General features: G+C 32.5%; 1 long non-coding RNA gene across 4 annotated transcripts; it reads left to right on the top strand.

Moving 5' to 3' along the window:
* Positions 1–16,369: 16,369 nt before the first annotated feature.
* LOC139861615 (uncharacterized) lies at positions 16,370–21,644 on the top strand. 4 transcript variants are annotated; one of them, XR_011763844.1, is made up of 6 exons: positions 16,370–16,805; positions 17,364–17,459; positions 18,025–18,181; positions 19,356–19,460; positions 21,080–21,157; positions 21,384–21,644. It is a non-coding gene; the product is annotated as an uncharacterized lncRNA (long non-coding RNA). The 4 variants fall into 4 exon arrangements; XR_011763843.1 differs by having other exon boundaries at positions 21,080–21,644; XR_011763842.1 differs by lacking the exons at positions 21,080–21,157; positions 21,384–21,644 and adding an exon at positions 19,968–21,073.
* The last annotated feature ends 1,257 nt before the right edge of the window (positions 21,645–22,901 follow it).

Below are 22,901 nucleotides of genomic sequence, written 5' to 3'. Positions count from 1 at the left end.
AACTACGGCACCTATATTGTCATTACCTGAAGGGAATGATGATTTTGTGATATATTGTGACGCCTCAAAGCAAGGTCTCGGTTGTGTATTAATGAAACGAATGAAAGTAATTGCTTATGCATCTAGACAATTGAAGATTCACGAGCAGAATTATACAACGCATGATTTGGAATTTGGCGCGGTTGTTTTTGCATTAAAGACTTGGAGGCACTACTTATATGGGGTCAAAAGTATTATATATACCGACCACAAAAGTCTTCAACACATATTTAATCAGAAACAACTGAACATGAGGCAGCACAAATGGATTGAATTGTTGAATGATTACGACTTTGAGATTCGTTACCACCCGGGGAAGGCAAATGTGGTAGCCGACGCCTTGAGCAGAAAGGACAGAGAACCCATTCGAGTAAAAGCTATGAATATAATGATTCACACTAACCTTACTACTCAAATAAACGAGGCGCAATAAGGAGTTTTAAAAGAAGGAAATTTAAAGGATGAAATACCCAAAGGATCGGAGAAGCATCTTAATATTCGGGAAGACGGAACCCAGTATAGGGCTGAAAGAATTTGGGTACCAAAATTTGGAGATATGAGAGAAATGGTACTTAGAGAAGCTCATAAAACCAGATACTCAATACATCCTGGAACGGGGAAGATGTACAAGGATCTCAAGAAACATTTTTGCTTTCCAGGTATGAAAGCCGATGTTGCTAAATACGTAGGGAAATGTTTGACGTGTTCTAAGGTCAAAGCAGAGCATCAGAAACCATCAGGTCTACTTCAACAACCCGAAATCCCAGAATGGAAATGGGAAAATATTACCATGGATTTCATCACTAAATTGCCAAGGACTGCAAGTGGTTTTGATACTATTTGGGTAATAGTTGATCGTCTCACCAAATCAGCACACTTCCTGCCAATAAGAGAAGATGACAAGATGTAGAAGTTAGCACGACTGTATTTGAAGGAAGTCGTCTCCAGACATGGAATACCAATCTCTATTATCTCTGATAGGGATGGAAGATTTATTTCACGATTCTGGCAGACAATACAGCAAGCATTAGGAACTCGTCTAGACATGAGTACTGCCTATCATCCACAAACTGATGGGCAGAACAAAAGGACGATACAAACGCTTGAAGACATGCTACGAGCATGTGTTATTGATTTCGGAAACAGTTGGGATCGACATCTACCGTTAGCAGAATTTTCCTACAACAACAGCTACCATTCAAGCATTGAGATGGCGCTGTTTGAAGCACTTTATGGTAGAAAGTGCAGGTCTCCGATTTGTTGGAGTGAAGTGGGAGATAGACAGATTAGGGGTCCGGAGATAATACAAGAAACTACCGAGAAGATCATCCAAATTCAACAACGGTTGAAAACCGCCCAAAGTCGACAAAAGAGCTACGCCGACATCAAAAGAAAATATATAGAATTTGAAATTGGAGAGATGGTCATGCTTAAGGTTGCACCTTGGAAAGGCGTTGTTCGATTTGGTGAACGAGGGAAATTAAATCCAAGGTATATTGGACCATTCAAGATTATTGAGCGTGTCGGACCAGTAGCTTACCGACTTGAGTTACCTCAACAACTTGCGGCTGTACATAACACTTTCCACGTCTCGAATTTGAAGAAATATTTTGCTAAAGAAGATCTCACTATTCCGTTAGACGAAATCCAAATTAACGAAAAACTTCAATTCATCGAAGAACCCGTCGAAATAATGGATCGTGAGGTTAAAAGACTTAAGCAAAACAAAATACCAATTGTTAAGGTTCGATGGAATGCTCATAGAAGACCCGAGTTCACCTGAGAATGAGAAGATCAGATGAAGAAGAAATACCCGCACTTATTTCCAGAAGATACGACAACACCTCCAACTGCTTAAAATTTCGGGACGAAATTTATTTAACGAGTAGGTACTGTAGTGACCCGAACTTTTCCATGTTTATATATATTAAATGAAATTGATTTTTACATGATTAAGTGTTTCCAACATGTTAAGCAATCAAACTTGTTATGACTTAATTATTTGAAATGAGTTTCATGTAGACAATTGACCACCCAAGTTGACCGGCGATTCATGAACGTTAAAACTTGTAAAAATGACATGACAATATATATATATATATATATATATATATATATATATATATATATATATATATATATATATATATATACATACATATAGTTAACATGAGATTATGATAAGTAAGTATCTCCATAAGTATATTAACAATGAGTTATATACATAAAAATGAGACTACTAAGTTAAGAAAGTCGAAACGATATATATAACGATTATCGTTATTACAACGTCTTACTAAATACATATGTATCATATAACGATATTGTTACACTATATTTAACATGATAAAATGATAATTATATATGTTAACAATGAACTACATATGTAAAAACAAGACTACTAACTTAAGGATTTCGAAACGAGACATATATGTAACGATTATCGTTGTAACGACATTTAAATGTATATATATCATATTTAGATATAATAATATATCATAATATCATGATAATATAATAATGTAACATCTCATTAGATATAATAAACAATGGGTTAACAACATTAAATGAGATCGTTAACTTAAAGGTTTTAAAACAACACTTACATGTAACGACTAACGATGACTTAACGACTCAGTTAAAATGTATATACATGTAGTGTATTTAGATGTATTAATATACTTTTGGAAGACTTCAAGACATATATCAAAACACTCATACTTAACGAAAATGGGTACAGTTACATTCCCATTCTCTGTTTTTCATCAAGAATTCTAGTCGTATTCATACCCGTATTATACACAGCTTCTAGACGTACTTACTGTGGGTATATACCAATAGGAACTAGCATGGGATTCCAATATTGATTATGTCATGTATGAGTAATCAATTTTAACCTCTACCATAAACTAGTCAACTAACTAGAACTCCTTTTAACCCCACTCACCACTCACCACTTACCACTCATCATTCACTCCATTTCACTTCCAATTCTCTTTCTAATTCTCTCTAAACATACACACACACACACTTATGAACCAATTTTTCCAGTAGATTATCATCATCTTCATCAAAAATTACTTCAAGAATCAAGCTATAATCATCTTAGGAAGAACACTTCAAGAACACTTCGAAAATCCTTTCAAGTTTACTAGTTTACATCCAAGCTTTCTAATCCATTCCAAGTAATCATCTAAGATCAAGAAACCTTTGTTATTTAAAGTAGGTTACCTTTCTTATTCAAGGTAATAATCATATTCAAACTTTGATTCAATTTCTATAACTATAAACTATCTTAATTCGAGTAAAAATCTTACTTGAACTTGTTTTTGTGTCATGATCCTACTTCAAGAACTTTCAAGCCATTCAAGATCCTTTGAAGCTAGATCATTTCTTGTCACTTCCAGTAGGTTTACCTACTAAATTTGAGGTAGTAATGATGTTCATAACATCATTCGATTCATACATATAAAACTATCTTATTCGAAGATTTAAACTTATAATCACTAGAACATAGTTTAGTTAATTCTAAACTTGTTTGCAAATAAAGTTAATTATTCTAACTTGACTTTTAAAATCAACTAAACACATGTTCTATATCTATATGATATGCTAACTTAATGATTTAAAACCTGGAAACACGAAAAACACCGTAAAACCGGACATACGTCGTCGTAGTAACACCGCGGGCTGTTTTGGGTTTGATAATTAAAAACTATGATAAACTTTGATTTAAAAGTTTTTCTTCTGGGAAAATGATTTTTCTTACGAACATGAAACTATATCCAAAAATCATGGTTAAACTCAAAGTGGAAGTATGTTTTTCAAAATGGTCATCAAGACGTCGTTCTTTCGACTGAAATGACTACCTCTTACAAAAATGACTTGTAACTTTTATTTCTGACAATAAACCTATACTTTTTCTATTTAGATTCATAAAATATAGTTCAATATGAAACCATAGCAATTTGATTCACTCAAAACAGATTTAAAACGAAGAAGTTATGGGTAAAACAAGATTGGATATTTTTTTTATTGTTGTAGCTACGGGTAATATTGTAACAATTCTATACAAATTATAACTTAACAAACTTATATTGTATTATTCATGTATTCTAATATATATTATGTAATCTTGGGATACCATAGACACGTATACAATGTATTGACATATCATATCGACCCATCTATATAATATATTTTGGAACAACCATAGACACTCTATATGCAGTAATGTTGGAGTTAGCTATACAGGGTTGAGGTTGATTCCAAAATAATATATATAATTTGAGTTGTGATCTAGCCTGAGGCTTGTATACACTAGGTCGTGGATTGATCCAAGATAATTTATATTGATTTATTTTTTGTACATCTAATTGTGGACAACTAGTTGTAGGTTACTAACGAGGACAACTGACTTAATAAACTTAAAACATTAAAACGTATTAAAAATGTTGTAAATATATTTTGAACATACTTTGATATATATGTACATATTTGTTATAGGTTCATGAATCGACCAGTGGCCAAGTCTTACTTCCCGACGAAGTAAAAATCTGTGAAAATGAGTTATAGTCTCATTTTTAAAATCTAATATTTTGGGATGAGAATACATGCAGTTTTATAAATGTTTTACGAAATAGACACAAGTAATTGAAACTACATTATATGGGTGAATGATCGAAGCCGAATATGCCTCTTTTGCTTGGTAACCAAAGAATTAGTAAACCTATCTACTAATTGACGCGAATCCTAAAGATAGATCTATTGGGCCTAACGAACCCCATCCAAAGTACCGGATGCTTTAGTACTTCGATGTTGTTTTTATCATGTCCGAAGGAATTCCCGGAATGATAAGGGATATTCTTATATGCATCTTGTTAATGTTGGTTACCAGGTGTTCACCATATGAATGATTTTTATCTGTATGTATGGGATGTATATTGAAATATGAAATCTTGTGGTCTATTATTATGATTTGATAATATATAGGTTAAACCTATAACTCACCAACATTTTTGTTGACGTTTTAAGCATGTTAATTCTCAGGTGATTATTAAGAGCTTTCGCTGTTGCATACTAAAATAAGGACAAGATTTGGAGTCCATGCTTGTATGATATTATGTAAAAACTGCATTCAAGAAACTTATTTTTGATGTAATATATTCTTATTGTAAACCATTATGTAATGGTCGTGTGTAAACGGTATATTTTAGATTATCATTATTTGATAATCTACGTAATGCTTTTTAAACCTTTATAGATAAAATAAAGGTTATGGTTGTTTTAAAAATGAATGCAGTCTTTGAAAAACGTCTCATATGGAGGTCAAAACCTCACGACGAAATCAATTAATATGGAACGTTTATAATCAATATGGACGGGACATTTCATATATGAGTTTTCGAAAGGTGTGGCGTTAATACTCGTGTGATAACTATCGTTGTATGAGAATTCGGTTAAGGCAAATACTTTTCTCAAGTAAATCTGAAGTTGATAACGCAAACTCGTATTATGGTTTCCAAATTTGAATCGTATGTTTGTTTGGTACGTCAGTTTGTGGTTGATAAGCAGTACTTATGTTTTAACGTGGTCCCGAGGTTTTTTGTAAGGCACTCCGAATTCTAGAAGTGAAACGAGGATCTCGATCCGAAACGAGGTACAGTTCTTTAAGATATATTTGAACAAGTTTGTTAAGACTTGAAAACGTTTGTTAGAACAAGGTTCTCAAGAAATTCGCGCCGCGGAAGATTTATCGGTTTCCGAAAATGTTTGTTAGAGCAAGTTTCTTATCGGTTTCTGAAAAACGTTTGTTAGGACTATTCACCCTCGTGGCGAATACTAGTATAACGTGAAGAGTCTCCCTCTCCATTGAGAATTTAGATAAAATATTTCCTTGTACGGAAGTACGTGTATAAGGCGAGAGAAGTTTCCACCTCGATGTGAGCATAACAAGCATATTGTAGTTCGTCGATAAAATTGCGCGAAGACGAGATAGTATACACGTATAACGTATGTTTGAAGTTGAAAGAATTTGTCATTCATTCGGAAGCATAAATATGGTTCGACAATAATCGACGATGTGTCCCGGGTATGGTTGTTATCAGTATTCTCAAAGTTTTCGGATGTCCAACCAGAAAAATGAAGTCATGTACATGACACATGGTGGTGATTAGGTTGATCGAGTCCAATCACCATCACGAGTCATTAGAACTTTGGTATGGCTTACCATAATATAACCACGTTGATTGAGTGTCATTATATTATGCTAACTCATACCTCCATTCCCACATCACTCCATAAAATCAAGTTCGGGTGATCGTGAAGATTTAAAATGAACAAAGTGTAACGACGTCTCTAACGTGACTCGTATTGAATCGAAAGAATTAATGCAACTCTAAGGAAGCGTTTCCCGAGGGAAGTGTATAAATGATTATTCACGTCAATGCGGTTCGAGTCAAACAATAATGTATTCCGGTACGAGAAGTGTAACGAATCATGATAACGAATAGTACGCAACCGTAGTGATAAATAGTGATGACGATACTCACCTAGAGTAGTGATGGTAGTAACAAGAAGTGGTAGATAGTAAGGAACACCGGTGTGACACAGATAGTAAGTTGAAACGGTTGGCGAATAACAACGTGGGAGACAGAGTTCCCGAACCAGTATGACTAATGAAGTCGTCGTCTTCCTTACGCGTTTGAATCTTGAATTTACGTGTGTTACCAGAAAGTGGTAGAGTACGTGTTCGTATGATGAATATTTGGTACCATTAAGGGGTTCACCTAAGAAATATTCAAGTATATATGCACAAGTAGTCAAGTAAGTGCTATCTATAGCAAATGCAAGTCAGGATGCAATGATTAACTATCCGGTTGTAGTCTAGATTCACTAATGCGTCCTAACGACTCTGTCAGACATACTAATACACATCCTAGATCCCTACAACCAACGCTCTGATATTATCTGTAGCGACAGATGGGGTAGAAACCCACCCAGTGCCTTTCCAGCTAACCGCTTGGTGACCACTGAGTGTACCTTAGACACTGATTTTACGGCCCACATTTCTGCCAAACTGCCAACCCTCAAATTCCAAGGGATCGCAAGGGGTAAGAGCCAATGCTTCGTCACAGGTAACACTGTGAGAACCCCCTCTACGATTAACCTGCTAAAAAGCATAGTCCGCGACTACCTTTACGGCTAAAGTTAAACCAGCTCTGATACCATCTGTAGTGACAGATGGGGTAGAAACCCACCCAGTGCCTTTCCAGCTAACCGCTTGGTGACCACTGAGTGTACCTCAGACACTGATTTTACGGCCCGCATTTCTGCCAAACTGCCAACCCTCACATTCCAAGGGATCGCAAGGGGTAAGAGCCAATGCTTCGTCACAGGTAACACTGTGAGAACCCCCTCTACGATTAACCCACTAAAAAGCATAGTCCGCCCCGGCGTGACAGCCGGACGCGCGACTACCTTTAGGGCTAAAGTTAAACCAGCTCTGATACCATCTGTAGCGACCCGACAAAATCGTCATTGATGGCGCAGCTAACTTAGGTCCCGTTACGTGGTCGTAGTCCCTATATGAGACTCGTTTGACCAAAATTATGTCGCATTCATTTGAAAGTACAAGATTTGCAAAGTTTAGTTTACCAAACGGATCGACAACAAGTTTAAGTTTACAAAAGTAGTAATGTAAAAATGAAATAACTTGCGACATAATTAGTTGAAAATCACAGTTGCTATAAATAGCGTAAGTATGTAAATAATATGTTTGAATCCAAAGGTGCTATCACTAGCATATGTATGTATGCTTGACTCCAAGCAAATATGAGTGTACGCGAAAGCATGTATCAAATAGCCATGTATGAACCTGAGAAACATATAGAAAACTGTCAACGAAAAATGTTGGTGAAATCATAGGTGTTGTAAACGTTGTTTTTGAACCACAAGATTTAATATAAGTTGATTATCCAAATCGTTTGCATTCCAAAAGTTGTTATTCGCGAGCACCTAATTGTCAATGCTTAACCAACGTTACCCCATCACAAATAGTGTTAGAACATATACTGTTTCTCGAAAATATATTTCATCCGCTAACGGTAGCGAACCGTCCGAATGAGGCTCGTCAAGCCCATGTGATCACATAATATAAGTTCTCGCTTACACCCTGCAAGTGTAACTAATGATAATCGAATTGAGGCTTTTTGTTCTAACTCGCACGTGGAATGTTTGTTACATCGTACTTGTGTTCAAAGTATAAAAGTAAGTAGTATAAAACCGTATATGTTTCTCATCCCATGATTTAAAAGTATAAAAGTTGTTGAAAGATGGGACTATGATCTCACCTCGAGTGCACGAGTATAAATGTACTTCACAAAGTAAACGTATGCATGAAAGTTGCTTAGCCTTGACCTAAACAAGTAAGCTGTATAAATTAACCAGTTACGACACAAGGTCGGGCGAAATGTGTTCGATTAGTCATATGGCTCGTTACGACTCGAATATATAGCATGTGAGTCACGTTGTCAAGTTTCATGCAAGAATCAAGTATAAAGGTACGTTAGAACGATTGCATAAATGTTTGGTTAAGTTTGACTAAAAGTTAAACTTGGTCAAAGTCAACGAAAAAGTCAACGGGGTCGGGTCGGGTCCCGAACTATTTTCCTGAGCTTAGAAATCATATATGAGCATGTTGGCCAAGTTTCATGTTGATCGGGGGTGCATAGCATACTTAGAATTAAGCGAAAATTGACATTTTTGGGCAGTCTGCCTCAGATGCACCGCATCCAAGGCAGATGCGCCGCATCTGTGTCTGTATCAGCCAGTTCTGGGCAGTTTAACACTTAGACGATTTCAACTTCAAACGATCATAACTTTTGACTCGTTAACATTCAAAACACGTATCTTATATCATTCGAAAGGTAATTTAAAGAGGAATACAACTAAACACATTTCATGAATCAATTCCATCATTAACAACAATGAAAACCTCAATAAATGATCGTTAAATGTTCAAAATTGAAGTTTCGAGTTTATAAAACGCATTTCTTGACTCGGGAATCCAATTTACACATACGATACGCCGTTTTGAAGGTAATGAAACATACAATACAACTAATCACTAACTAATAATATTTCATGGCATTCAAAGCATCAAAATTACGTTTTAGAGTTCATCAAACCCTAATCAAAATCATGAATTCAACCATTTTGTAAATGAAGCTTTTCTAAATCAACCTATACATCAAAATGAAGCTAATGATGCTAGTAACACATTTAATACATGAACTTTAACATTTAAACAACATTTAATCATCCAAAATCAAAGATTAAGTACACCCATTTTAAATGTTCAAACTAGTTACTCAAGACAACAAATTGAGCAAGTAATTCATATATTCATGCTAGACACGTGCCATAGACACTAACTAACACCATTTTAAGTATATAAAATGAATTTAGAGAAATCTAGTGTTTTTAGAAACCTTACCCCAAGCTATGAAATTTGTACCAAATCGAAGAGGATGAAGAGAGGATTCCAAATATGTAATTTGTTTTGATATTTGCTTCTCCAATCGGATTTAGATGATGATTGAATGGATTGAGAGAAAAAGAGTGCTCTTGAGCTAGAGAGAAAAAAAAAAGGGAGAAGAGAGGTGAAGTGAAAGAGTGGTGATGGTGGGGTTTGACTAGTTGACCTAGTCAATTAGTTAGGCCCCTTTGCAACTTTGGTCCCTCGAGTTTCAAAGCGGGTGCGGGAATTAACCAACGAATATTTTAAAAACGCTCGAGTAAACGAGTGATGTTATAATTAAATGACGGTGATATTATGAACGTTAGTCAACGGAAACTACGAATTTAAATAACGAAAGATATTATTTAAAAAAAACGGTGTTAAAAATAAATTTAACGGAAAAACGCGGGATGTTACATCAAGAACACTAAAGATCCAAGCTTTCTAGCTTAGGGTTTCATTATTTTATTAAAGATCTTAGCTTTTTAGTTTATGGTCTCATTACTTTCATTATTTTGTTAAAGATCTTAGCTTTCTAGCTTATGGTCTCATTAATCTTGTAAAGATCCAAGCTTTCTAGCTTAGGGTTTTCTTAATACTTGAGATCTAAGTTAATATTATTGTAGATCTCACTTACTTGAAACCTTTTTGTTTTTTTTGTGATGATAAAGATCAAGTCTTCATCATCACATATGATGAAGATGCATAAACTTGTGTAAAATGGACAAAAGTTTAAGCTTTATTGGATTTATGCAATAAAGAGGCAATCTTGATGTTCAAAACTTGTAGAATGATAGATTTTACTCTTAGTTGTGTGTTGATGGTTGAAATTTGGTCAAAGTGATGCTAAAACATCAAAGATTTGTACACTTGAAGCTTACAAGCATCAAGGATGAGAACCGTGATGAGCATCAAGCACCAAGAATCTCACCGGAGCATTTGTTTGCTGTTTTTCGGGACTTGATCAGACTCCTAGGCTTCTGGAAAACAGATTTTCAGATAGTTCGTTTCGAGTAGATGACTTTTCATTCAGGCCTCGACTTAATCCGATATACGCTTTAGGATTTATAGCCTTCCGAAAGTCACTACGCCTTTGTAACGTTGTGCTAAAATTTCTGACCTACTCGCACTTAAACCATCACCACGGTCAAACGAAGACGAGTTAGGTTCTGAAAATTGATCAACGGTTAGAGGACTCACATACGGAGCCATAGCCACTGACTACTCGTCTTTTCGATTTGTATAGAGGTCGTAACAGCTGTCCGAAGTCAGCCTTTTGTTTCAATCTCTATTCTTGTTAAACTTACCTTAGTGTTGATGAATGATGATGATAATGATGATGTTGATGATGACACTTAAACTTAATTTATTCACTTTTAAACTTATGGGGATAACATACTGACCTAGTGACCTTTTACTTAGGTTGACGACCTTTCGGACAAACTTACTACCTGCATACGTTTTATATCGACTTTTACTGCTTATTCACTGTGAGTTATAGCATCCCTTTACTATTTTTACTATTTTTGGGACTGAGAATACATGCGCTTTTTACGTTTTATATACTAGACACGAGTACTTAAACTTATTGTATGTGTGGATTATATAACGGCATAAACTTTCCCCTTAGCTCGGTAACGTTTAGTCATTGGTTTTTGAACCGGTGAACGCGAATCTTAGATATGGATCCATAGGGTTTGACAACCCCACTTGGGCTAGTCGCGCTAGCATTCAACGGGTGTTTAATACTTCGAGGACAAACGCACTCGCCAAGTGCACTTTTAGGGGGTGATATACATACGTTAAGTCTAGTTACCGGGTGCCCACGGTTAAGCATATACTTTTCATACTGATTTAAACTGCTGATTGAAGCACTGAAATCTCGTGGTCTACATTACATTACTGATTACAAACAAAGTATATCTCACCAACATTCGTGTTGACTTTTTAAGCGTGTATTTCTCAGGTGCTTAGACGTTGTTGCTTCCGCTGTTAGACTTGCTATCTTGGTGTTATAGACTTGCTGTTATGGACCTGCTGTGTTAGATTTCCGCTGCATTACTTAGAGATGTCTCAATCATAAAACTTTTATTTTGTATTCGTAACTTATGTTATTTTCAAACAATGGCTTTGTAACTACCTTTGGGTCACATACTTATGTTAGCGCTTCTATTCATATGAAGTACGTTATCTTTTGTAAAACGCTATATTTTTATGAATGCAAAACTGATTTTCAAACAGCATATAGTGTTTGACCTTGTAATGATTCTGTTGTTGATGAACCAACACGATGATTTTGTACGGGGCGTCACATCATTAGTAATAGTACTAACAGTATTATTATTATTATCATTATTAGAATTATTATTAGAAATATCATTAATGTTAATATTAGTAGTACCAATATGATTAAAACTATAATCTTAGTATAATTATCATTATTAATATTATTATTATTAAAAGTAGTATTATTATTACCATTAACATTATTATTACTATAAGTATTATTAAAATTATTAATACTATTGTTATTATTATTAGCCATTGTTATTATGATTAGTATTATTAATCTTATTATAAATGATACAATTTATTAGTACTTTCATAAATATTAGTATTAATACCATTTTATAAATAATAGAATTATTATTATTAACATAAGTATATTATTAATGTTATTATCACTATATTTATCATTACTAATATTCACTTAGTATAATTAGAACTACTGTTTTGATAAACAAATGAAATATATATATAAATATATTTAACACATATAACATAACACAATATTTTTATATATAAAAAGAATATATGAAACATAATAAATATAAATATCTTATTAATATAGAAATGATATAATTAATAAGTTTTATATATATATATATATATATATATATATATATATATATATATATATATATATATATATATATATATATATATATATATATATATATATATATATATATATATATATATATATATATATATATATATATAAACTTATTCGATTACGATTATGCGTATTAATACATATATGAATGATATAGGTTCGTGAATCCAAGTCCAACCCTACACTTGTTCAATGTCGTCATATGTATTTTTACTACAAAATACAGTATCGTGAGTTCATTTGCTCGCTTTTACTCTTTACATTTTTGGGACTGAGAATACATGCGCTGATTCTATAACTGCTTTATTAAATGCTTTTGAAATATATTTTGAACTGAGAATACATGAAATGCTTTTATAAATGTTTGACGCGATATGACACAAGCAAAACATTCCTCGAATGAATTATTATGCAGACAGAAGTTCTGTGGATTATTATTGAATTAGTTGGACGTTATAATTGCCACTAATTGTTGTGAATATTTCCCCTGATTATTATTGCTTGGTAACCTAAGAATTAGTAAACGGGTATGGCCCTAATTCACGCGAATCCTAAAGGTAGCTAACGGGTTTAACACCCCCACCTCGAATGTTCACTAGACGGAAGAGCTAGTGGGCGTGGTGTTTAGTACATCGAAGTTTATATATTATACAGACGAGATGTTCTGTTTTGGGGATATTATTGATGCGCATTATATGTTAAGGTCGGTTACCATGTTGAGCAATGAAATCAAATTGAATGTTATGTATCGAGAGAATGATTTTATACACAGGTTATGTGTATGTTATTTTTGTACACGAGATATGTGTACGGTTATTAAAAATCGCGAGGCAACCTACGGGGGAGAAAAGGATACGAACCTACTCTGCCAAGCATTATGAAAAATGGTTTAGTACACGAGATAGGTGTACTGTATTTAAATCTTGTGGTCTATTAAAATGATGAATTTTATTGTTTACGATAAACTTATGAACTCACCAACCTTTTGGTTGACACTTTAAAGCATGTTTATTATCAGGTATTAAAGAAATCTTCCGCTGTACATTTGCTCATTTTAGAGATATTATTTGGAGTCATTATGGCATATTTCAAAAGACGTTGCATTCGAGTCGTTGAGTTCATCAAGATTATTATTAAGTCAATTATAGATGGATGTATTATGAAATGATATGCATGCCGTCAACTTTCGATGTAAAGAAAGTTTGTCTTTTAAAAACGAATGCAATGTTTGTAAAATGTATCATATAGAGGTCAAATACCTCGCAATGAAATCAACTATTGTGAATCGTTTATAATCGGTATGAACGGATCCTTTCATTATGTCCTTATAACTAGTTTGTCCTGGTACTTAATTATGTGTCTGTAATATTTGGTTCGTTTTTTGATTCTTCACCTTTGCAGTGAAGAATCTTAGTAATAAAAGTAAGTTAGTTTTTTCAGAATAATATGGAGAATAAATTTGATAAAGATGATGCATAGGTGACACAATTGTGTAGCATCAAGAATACTTATAATTATCTTTTTTTTCTTTTTTTTGTTTCATTTAGAATTCACTTCACATCTTGTTGATGGTTAGAAAATATGATTTATATTCCGAAAACAGAATAAAAATAAAATATTTCTAATATTCAATTGAAAAATAATTGAAAAAGGAAATATGCTGCTATGTTTATCCTTTTTCTTCTTTTTACTTTTGTTCAAATGACCAGAAAAATAGAGAATGAAAAAGAAGATAAGATAATTAGATAAGGGAAAAGAAAGATGAAAAACAATGTGCCATTTCTTTCTCCCAGATTTCAGAATCCACCACAAAGTTCATGTCCCCACACAATCAAATCTTGAATCTCTAAAGCACCTCCACAACATCGTACGGACACTTCGGGATTTTTTTTGTTGGTAATATTGTATTCGTCAAAGATAAAATGTTCATCTAACTTGAAACACAGCTTCCGGAACTTTTTTTCAGAAAAATGAAAACATAAATAACAGATTTGACGACATAAATAATAAATTTGAAAATCAACAAGTATAAAATCGAGTCAATGAATCACTAGCTACAATATTGCCAATTAAATATCATATTTGATATTTGATGGTTAAAGTCTTTTTTATTTTATTTTAGTTTTAATAAACGATAATGTAGACATCTATAATTGAACAAATAAAAATTCATTGAAAGCGTTTAGAATTTATTTTAAAAGTTTTTTAAATGTGGAATTGTATGATTGCTTTGATTTAGCTATGCTTCATACAATTATACTCCGTAATACTCTATAGCGCATTAGCGCTCTATGAGCCATGGAACTTAACATCCATCAAAAGCTACAGTTAAATTATATTCTAATGTTTTTTTTTTTTGTAGACCTCTGCCAACGGCTGAGTCTTTCACTCTGTCTATTTTCAATTGAAAAAGACGATATAAGCACTGCTACTTCTTTTGACGTCTTTTTTAAACAAAAAAGCTATTTCGTCGTAATGGAGATATATAAAGACGAATGTGTAACATAAATGGTGGACCACTTCAGTTTAGTTGGTGGAGGGGTTTAAAGTTATCATTTTTAAGGAGAAGCAGACCACGTACGATAATTTATTTTAAATTATTTATATTTTTAATAACCTACTATCTTATTTTATAAAATATATACAGTATGTTTTAAATTTACTTATCTGATAGTTTAACTAATCTAATAGTTGGAATGTTCCACTTAATTAATCTGATATTTGAAATCGAAATCGAATAAACTAATATAATATGATGTTATATATTTTTAAAGGGGGATGATTCTCACACACACTTTTTTGATCCTCACACACCTATTTTAACCTTTTACTCTTCTAATAATACTCAATTGGTGTGTGAGGATCAAAAAAGTGTGTGTGAGAATCATCCCCCATTTTTAAAAAGTTACGAGTAGTTTTTAATCAAATAATGTGTGGGCCCAGTCTTTCTAATAAAATATGCAATGGTTGGTAGCAATCGGTCTTTTTCAGTCCTTTTAAGAAAGTGTTGAGGTGGTGTTGACATGAAGTTCAATCTTTTTAAAGAAACATGTCATGGTTAGGAGTGGTCTAAATATGTTTTTTTTTTATTCATGCTACAATTTAACTTTTCTGTCAATTATTAAATCCGTCTTATAAGGGTAAACTCTTGTGCATATAAAATAAAAATGTTATGTTACTAAATCTTATCAAGAATACGGGTGTTTACTATATACTATACCCATTTAAAGTACCGGCCAACATATTTAAATATTTTAAGGCCTTGATTTGAAGTGTTTGCTTTTTGCCTATTGAAAATTGTTCATTTTCTTTGATTAATGATGACAAAAATAGGAGAGTGGTATGGGTCTGAACATACATCTCATCCTAATTTGGCTAATCCAAAGCTACACACATAGTTATATAAAATTCGATTACCCGCCGATTAATCTTCGATTACTCATTTTTAAGAGCAATCCGTTCCAATGTTTTAAAATCCGTTTAATCATTCAACGTCGATTGATGGGTCAAAATCGAATTTGGTAATCAAAGTCAGTCAAAATTAAAATTGATCAACATTTTAACATGAATTTAAACTCAACTTTACAGTTTAGAATAAAATGAACAATTTTAGATATTACGTAGAATTTTATGTTTATGTTTATGTTTATGGTATTCTTCTATATTTTCGCATATAAATTTTGAAACTTAATATTTAAATGTATAAAGTACAATCCGATTAACCCCCAATTAATCTCCGAATTATCAATTACTCCCTTCAAAATAGGAACCGATTAATCGCCGAATAGCTAATTTTGCAACCTTGCCTACACATGTTTAGCTGGGGTTTTTTCAATTTATTTATTATTTATTATATATATATATAAATTGTGACAAACGGTGTTACTCTCCTATTCGTCCTCCACCTCCGAAAACACTATTCACGCAAACAATAATGTAGCGATCTTTTTCTCCCCTTTTTCCACCCACACTTCTTTGCCCCTTCTACACTCTTCTACTTTGCCATCCACTTCTTCCGCACCTGCTTCTTCCAAATCATCATCTCCATTCGCAAACAAAAACCACACATAAAAAAAAGAACATTTTGTGGTCACAGCAAAAATTAGGCCTCCAGGGTAAAGGAAAAAAAAAAGAAAGGATTCCATGGCCAAATATTCGATGGTGTGGTTTAAAAATCGTCGATTTGTGGTGGTTTTATTCGATGGTTTTAACCGACGGTTTGCGTTCTATATTCGATGGATAAATATTCGATGATTTCCACGGTTAGGGTTTCATCTGTTGCAACTAATGGTAAGGATTGTTTGAATCCCACAACTGCATACCAACCGCAACATCAGATTTCTATTGCTGGTAACTTTCCTATTCCAAATTTTTAAGAGTTTAATTTATAAGGTTTATGATACAAGTTGGTGTCTGTTAGTTAATTGATTCAATTTTTCATTGGCTTACAGATTTATGAGATGTCGTCGTATATTAAATTGTGGCAATAACAACGGCTGTTTAGCTTTGTCATGGTCATAAAAAAATGAAAAAATAGGTGCCTCATATACATATACAGAGTTGATTGTTGGTGTTTGGGCCACTTTTAGGTATTTTGAGTTCATAAAAAATAGGTGCCTCATATACATATACAGAGTATTGAATTGCAAGTTAAATTACAGTATGATGACACAAAATGACTTAACGAACTTGTATACGGAGTCTGCCATCAACGATATGGTTCATTTGTTGTTTTAGTTTCTCATGGGCTTTGATTCGTGTTATATGTTTGTATATGGGTGAATCTTTGTATGTATAATTGAAAACGTAAGTTTAGGTAATAATGGTTACTTTTCACCTAATTTGGCTGTCAAAATAGAATTAATTTGTGGTTTATTAATGTTTTGAGTATGTGTGTGTTGATGAAAGGCAAAAGGTAAAGAAATGAAAGATAAGCCCAGTTGTGGTGGAATTTGGTTTTCTATGGGGAGACTTTACTTCAACCCGTGATTCTTAGTCACCCAGGTACATACTTACTGCATCTATTTGTTAATAAATGGTATTTTAATTTTTTTAGTTAATAGTTAATATTCAAATTGAATTTAAGCACATATTATGTTTTTGTCACATGTTTTTGCATATGTCTGAACTGTAAGCATGGTTACTGTATTATTTTAGATGTTGAAAAATGTATATTTGTTAACTATTGTACCAACTGAAACCATTCTGTTACCTTTTATCTTGGTAATGGTTCTTAAGTTGGATTATAAATTAATGGTGACATTGTGTTAACGTGATGATGGTGGTTAGTAGAAATAAGACAGATGTTTTGGATAATGTAGTGATGGTGCTTTTAGCATCTGATGTTCACGCAAATTTAGTTCAACATTTCCTGAGATTAGTTATTCATATACTGCTAGAAATGTTCCATGTCTATCATTAAGTGCTATGATCATGTTCAAAGAATACGTGTGCATGACTTCTTTTGAAACCATTTTAGTCAGAATATTATATCCGCCGAAATCCTAATCATCACAAACAATAATCCGCCCAGTTTGATACATGAAAGCCAATATCGTCTTCATTGCAGGTGACCAAGTTTAAAAATACTATATCAAAAAGGGCACAATGTTTGGCGAAAGGTTTAGCATGGTTTAAAGAACAAGGCTATTAGAGTTATCCAAGACAGATTCACCCGCATACAAGGGAAAACGTCAGCAAAATCTCATCTTCATTAAACTATTAAGGTAATTCTTTTCAGAGCTAGATTAGGTATTTTGTTGAATTTAGCTAACTATATCCAGTTGACCTACCAGGTGTTGGTTTGATTTTAAAGTTTATTTATCTTTTTTATATATAGATGAAATAAGTGGATCATTTTTCCAACTCTCTTTATATGAACAACACACATATCAAACTCTTTAACTAACTTACTACCAACAAGGCTAAAATGAGGGGAAAAATCGTAAATTTCTTGGGGAAAAAATGAAACTTCATAGGGGACTAAGCGGTAACTTCCATATTTTTATAAAACCCCCTTAAATATCACCTTAATTTTTGGCGGGCTTTATTAGCAAAAGAGGGTGAAAAAGAAGCACAAAATCTGTTGAGGGTTATTTGAAGTTTTTGGTTGATAGTAAATTGGTTTATGATACTCTTGAGAAGATTGTTGATAGGGTCGATTTCCCAGAATGTAAGTTTAAATTTAATTTATTTATTATTATGTGTTACACATTTGAGCTATATGATTGTTGAGCTATATGATTGTGATTATACAGTAAGGGTTTTTATAGTTGTTAATTCTATAAATTTTCTACATGGGATAATAAAAAGTGTTGCTTTTAGTAATGGTTTTTGAATTAAGTTGAAACATTATTTAATGATGATGTTAGAGGTTTGTAGAATTCGAATATATGTTTTGGCTAACTTGGGCATGGTTTTTTTAGCATCTGACCTTGATAGTACAGATATAGTTTAGCCTCTTTTATGATAAGATAAGTTTATTCATATGCTGCTAGAAAGTTTTATAGATGTTTAAATTGATACTGTGAACAGAGATTGTATCTTTTTTAATTTTGAAAGGTTGTCATGTTGTCGTTTGAATTTCGGTGTATTGTTTAGGGTAATGAAGGTTTTGAAGATTTGGATTTATAATTGGACTGTTTTTCTTTTTTATAATCCGTTGTTATGATTTGTAGTTAGTTTGGAGAGTATTCATGAATTAGTTGAAGATGTGAAAAATTGGTGTGAATTAGGGCTGAGCTTGAAGTAATGAGGAATATAGGTAGTGGTCGTGTAGAAAGTTTACAATTATTATACCAATCTTATATCCATTACCCATTTTTTATTTGTTAATTTTTCTATATCCCAAAATCAAGAAGTGTGTAATTACATTTACCTCGAAAGATTCTAAATTTTTAGGTTTCTTGAAAGAAAATTGTAAAGATCATGAAGACAGATAAAAGAATGGAAATTGTGAAGAACAAGAACAAGTTTCTTCAACTACATCAGTGAAGATTTAATTAGGTAAGTGAGAAAGAGACTTTAAAAAAAAAACTTTAACAGGTTTGATGATATTACTCCGTACTACACTTATTTTGGAGTAGTTGTTAATTTTTATTGTTGAAAGTTGAATAATGATAATGATAGTAACAGTTGATATTATAAGAGGTTGATATAAATTGCCTTGGATCAGGGTGACTCTAAAAGTCGCAAGTGAAAAAAAGGCTAAACCTTTCTTTGTGTTCCTGTAATTCTTGAAACTTTTTCACTTTATTTCATAGGTTTCTACATGACCCGTATTGTATTTTGTTAATTTCCAACTTTTTTTAGTGTCTACAGTTTTGAAAATTTTATTTTGTGTTGGGGTTATATTGAAGTATTGTAAAGATTGTGTTAATTGGGGACCATTTTAGTTAATATTAAGATATTGGGAATTGGTATTTTTATTTTTATTTTTATTTTTTTCTTTTTTTTTTGTTGGGGACCAATTTGAATTCAGTTTGATTGAGTTTAGTTATACTCATCATATAGGTATGGTATGGACTTTTACATAAAGGGGAAGAATTAGTTAAACAATCACAATTTGTGAGACTAAATTCAATCAAGATAGTAATTTTGATGGAGATAATTTCAGCAGTTTTAGTGCCATCAAATTTAGGTAATGCAGCAAGCTGCAACATGTCTATCAGAAATAGAGCAATCACCACCAAAGGCGGTATTGGAATCCATATGAGTTAAACTTTAACTTTGTTTTGGTTAAATTCTGATTACAAATTAGGATTATGAGTCGTCATTTTTATCATTTTAATTTCTGTTACATGTTTCAGCAAATTCATATATTAATATGAACACACGTTTTTGTGTGTGAAATAATTAAGAATGAAGGCGTAAAATAAACTTGGAATTGGTGTAGTAGGTTTGTTTTTTGGAAAATTTTATTCGTACTTGGTCGCTACACAACAAGGTGCGCACCTGCAATGAAGATGCTGAAATTAACTCCAAGGGTTCAGGTTCATTCTTCGAGTCGTTTCTGTTTTAAAATTGCTACAACTCGGAAATTTTGTACAACAAAAAGCTCTTATCACCAATGAATATCCACTCAGAAATTTTGACGATCCAGAAGTAATAGGCATTTAAACTATCATTTAGTTAATTAATTTTTTATCTTATTTTCTTTCTTGATGATACATACATGTGTAATAATCCAAAATCAGTTAATATGTCAGTAACTCCTTATTTGTTATGATAAATTTGTTGAATGGATTGTAAGTTATAATTATGCAAATATGTATTGTTATGTGGTCTATGTATAGTTAACTATGTAATGAATGCATTTTTTTTACTTTCTTTTAACAAATCAATAACATGGGCCTGAAATGCATCTTGAACTCTTTTTTCCCCCTTTAATTATAGAAAATTAAGAAGTTTTTAGGGGTCTTACTTATTCTTGAAGTTATAAGAGAATAAACTAAATTAGTTTAAAGCTTGAATTATTTTAGTTGGTTACACTTTCAAGGGTGTTATGTAAAAAGGCTAAGGCGCATCTGATGGTGGAAATCATTGTACATGTAATTGTATGGCATTTCTACTTGCTTATTAGTAGTATATGGTCTTATAATACTGTTCGAATTTTTGAATTGCAGCTTTCTCAAGACGAAGACAAAGAATTCAATCCATTTAACCATCGCTACATATGGCTTTGAATGCAACAATATACATAGGTATTTTGACATTTTTTTAGGTTCATCGTAAGATTTTTAAATAGGTTGTTTTTTAGGGTTGTTGATTGTATATATTGGAATCATCATGTTTTTATGTTCACAATTTATTGATGTATTTCTTTATTAATATAGTTCTTCATTGGAGTCTATATATCATGTTCTTATCTTGACAATTTACTGATCAAAGTCAATGTCGTAGTTTGATGGTCTGATTTCTATTTGTTAGTTGGATATTCTCCTTATTGAAGGTTAGGTAACGGAAGGGTGGCGACATTGACAACACCACCAGGAAAAATTGTCTTCGGTGCTTGCTGTCAACTATGTAAAGCATAACGGTTAGTGGTTAGTCGAATGTCCTCTAAATTATTTTATTGTAAGCAAAGTATTGTAATATTGTAAGCTATTAATTGTGTAAATTTCATATCTAACCAAGCAAATGATCAGTTACAGTAACTTGCCATTCCATTTTTTATATGATTTTATTAGAGACACCATTCATCTTGAGATTTAACAGCATAGTATTTTCAAAGGTTAGTGTTCCAATTAGGGATGACAATGGATCGGATATGGATCGGGTGATGCCGTATCCATATCCATAACCATTTAGTTTTTGTTCATCCATATCCATATCCATTTAGTTTCAGATCATCCGTCCATATCAATATCCAATGGATTAAGCGGGTTAATGGATATTCAATGGATATTAAAAAAATGTTGTAGTATTTTTTAATATGCGATTAAAACGTAAACGTAGTACAACAAAAATATATTTGACATGACATTAAAAATTCTATCCATAAAAATGTGTAATTTTTTTCGAAGATATAACAAAATTTGCTAAACTTATTATAAAACATTTATTATAAAAAATTAAATATGAAATTTGTAAGTTTATTTTGTTAAATATACATGTTTTATTGTAATATATTATAGTTATTTTATTATAGAGTTGAAAGCAAAATAAAAATCTAATGGTAAATGAGCTTGTAATAGTAAATATATAAGAATATATCTATATTTATGTATTTGTATACGTATTTCGGGTGGTAATGGATATATCCATGGATGAAACTTTTCATCCATGTCCATATCCATATCCATTTAGGTTCATCCATATCCGTATCCATATCCATTTAGGTTCATCCATGTCCATCACGAAGCGGGTGGATCGGGTGGATATCCACCGGATCGGATGACCATTGCCATCCCTAGTTCCAATTGGCAAAAACCCGCAGCATAGCGCGGGCCAACACACTAGTTATATATAAAACTAGTTGGTGGGCCGACCCATTTGGGCCTGTTATAAAATATCTAGATTGTGTTATAAAATATCTAGATTGGATGTTAATTTTATTATTATTATATTTCTTGCATAGTAATATTTATAGTATAAAATATTACTATGCAAAAAATATAATAATAATAAAATTAACATCCAATCTAGATATTTTATAACACAATCTAGATATTTTATAACACTCCCCCTTGGATGACAATTTTATTAGAGAATAACTATTACTGCCTCGTTAAAAACCTTGCTAAAGAAAACCCATTGGGATAAAACTTTAGCTAAGGGAAAAAGAGTGCAGCATAGAGTTGACTCCCCCTCAAATAGGCAACGCCTGAGTTGTTACATCTTCTGAACATGTCTCATGCCAATATTATGAACGTGTGTTCTGAAAATAGCAGTTGGCAGTGCTTTGGTATAAAAATCAGCAGAGTTGTTGATTGAACGTATCTCATT

The sequence above is a fragment of the Rutidosis leptorrhynchoides genome, chromosome 8 (assembly GCF_046630445.1).
Source record: "Rutidosis leptorrhynchoides isolate AG116_Rl617_1_P2 chromosome 8, CSIRO_AGI_Rlap_v1, whole genome shotgun sequence".
Lineage (NCBI taxonomy): Eukaryota > Viridiplantae > Streptophyta > Magnoliopsida > Asterales > Asteraceae > Rutidosis > Rutidosis leptorrhynchoides.
The sequence above is the reverse complement of the archived record's forward strand: the minus strand, read 5'-3'. Positions and strand labels throughout refer to the sequence as shown.